The sequence below is a fragment of the Canis lupus genome, chromosome 1 (assembly GCF_048164855.1).
Source record: "Canis lupus baileyi chromosome 1, mCanLup2.hap1, whole genome shotgun sequence".
Taxonomy (NCBI): Eukaryota; Metazoa; Chordata; class Mammalia; order Carnivora; family Canidae; genus Canis; species Canis lupus.
The window spans coordinates 41,492,838-41,495,009 of record NC_132838.1 but is presented as its reverse complement, the minus strand read 5'-3'; the positions used below and the strand labels follow the sequence as shown (position 1 = coordinate 41,495,009).

General features: G+C 47.7%; 1 pseudogene; it reads right to left on the bottom strand.

Moving 5' to 3' along the window:
• Positions 1-727: 727 nt before the first annotated feature.
• Positions 728-1,072, bottom strand: LOC140615857 (ATP synthase membrane subunit K, mitochondrial pseudogene; annotated as a pseudogene).
• Between the last annotated feature and the right edge of the window lie 1,100 nt (positions 1,073-2,172).

Here is a 2,172-nt window from a genome sequence, read left to right as displayed (position 1 = left end):
AGTCTTGGCTCCCAGGGGATTTTGGACTTGATTGTCAACTCATCTTTGATGATAGACCAGGTGCTATGTGTCTCCAGCTCCTTCAATTAACCAGTGTGAGCTTGGTGAAAGTGAATCTCTATCAGTTATGAGGGAAGAGATCCAGTAGACAAGGAAGGGGTGGGAGAGGGGAGAGGGGAGAAAATGTGGGGAGATGGAGGAGGAGATGGGAAAATCAGGAGAGGAGAAGAGGCAGTGGGAAGACAGGAATAGGAAGTTGGCGGCGATGGGGGTGGGAGTGTGTGACGGGTGGAGAGGAAAGGAACTCACTTTATCGTCAACAGTCGCACTCACACTGGAAGGGGTTTTGAGGAGAGTGGTGAACTTTGCTTTGTGATGTCTTTTCTTTTTTTTTAATGAGTAATCATATTTTGACCATGTACAAAACTTTCCCTCAGCACACCTTGCTCCTGTCTGATTCCAGCAGAGCCTTCAACCACGTTGATGTGATGACTTTGGGAGGTACCTGCCCCGCAGCCACTTCCTGCCTCTTACTCTCCAAGGGTGTGCTCATCAGGAATGTGGCCAGTATCTTACATTGCCAGTCTTTTGTCATTGCTGCCACTGGCACAAGCCTGGAAGACTGTGAGTATCCTGGGATCTGGGGACCTGGCTCGGAGATAAGAAAGGGGAGGAAGACATGGGGCTTCCCCATGTCTCAGGCAAGTACCAAGCTATCCTTGTGCTCTTTTTTTTTTTTCCAGGTTCATAATTTATTGTACAAATTGAGTATCACATGATGAGTTGACATTAGCTTCTCCAAGCATGGGAACTTAACAGATGAGGTCCAAGTTAAAGTCCATTTATGTTGCTTTCACAGCTGGTGTTTTTTTAGACCTTAATTTGAAGTATAAAATCTTCAAAGCAATGCCTCCGTATGTGGCCAATACACAATTCATTCTACCTGTGAGAGTATAAGAGTTGAAATATTTTTTGATGCTAGTGAAATGGAATTGGGCATCAGTTTCTGGACCTGCCATGATTTCAATCTTGCAAAAGGTAGCAATTCCACTGGTTGTATCCTTCAACATATGCAGCTAACTTGCAGCCGCTCGGAAGAAGCCGCCTCTATCCTTGTGCTCTTAAGGACAGGGACCCCAGTCTAAGGCACTCTGCCTGTACTGTGCTCCTCCCATAGGGCAGCTCTCTGTCTCCTGCCAGTTCCCTCCTTCTACTCCAGAAAGCCTCTTCAGGTTACCCAGGAACCATCATGAATCTGGCATGCATCCTATGGTGTCTTTTTTTTTCCCTTTCTGTTGAAAGTCCTCTCTGTTAGCTAGATTTCAAGTCCCAGGAGGGCAGACAGTGCCTTGTAGTTTCTCTACCTAAGAACTTGGCAGATGTCACTTAAAGTATTTGTCACATATATCCTTCTGGAAACAGTATGTGCCCTTCGAGGGCTCTATGGCAGGTAGTATCAAAGTGCTTTACTGAAGCTCAGCCATAAGAGATGGGGACTAAGGATGCAGAAGATGGAGGGTGCTGGGATGGAGACCCCTTTCTCTGCAGTAGGCCTTTCAGAGAGTCTTGGGACCCCAGTTGCCTTTTTCTTTCACAGATGCTCATTCTCTCTGCCTCAACCTCACCGTCAAATCTCAGGCCAGACCTGAACACCCTTGGTATGAAGTGCAGGGCTCAGTGGATAAAAAGCCTTTCCTTCAGTATGACAGTGATAGCAGCAAGGTCAGACCTTTGGGTCTCCTGGGGAAGAAGGTAAATGCCACCAAAGCATGGACAGAATTGACCCAGATGCTGGCAGATGTGGGGCAAGAGCTCAGGATGATCCTGCCTGACATCAAACTGGAGAACAACATGACCAAGGGTAAGTAGAGGAAGGGGCTGGGGAGATGGAGGCAGTCAGCAAGAGAGGGAAAGAGCACAGCACATGCAGGGAAGGGGCTCATGTACAAAACCTCAACATAGGTCCCACCTCAGAGACACGCTGGACCTACTGGGAGATCAGGGAGCTCAAAGAGTCCAAGCCAATGACTGTGTGTGGATTGCAGGTCCTCCCACACTGCACAAACTGCTGTCTTGTCAGTGTGAAGCGGAATGATGCACTGCTGCGTCCTAGCACTTCAATATCAGCAGACAAATGACCCTCTTCTTTGATGCAATGAAAATAAGCTGGAC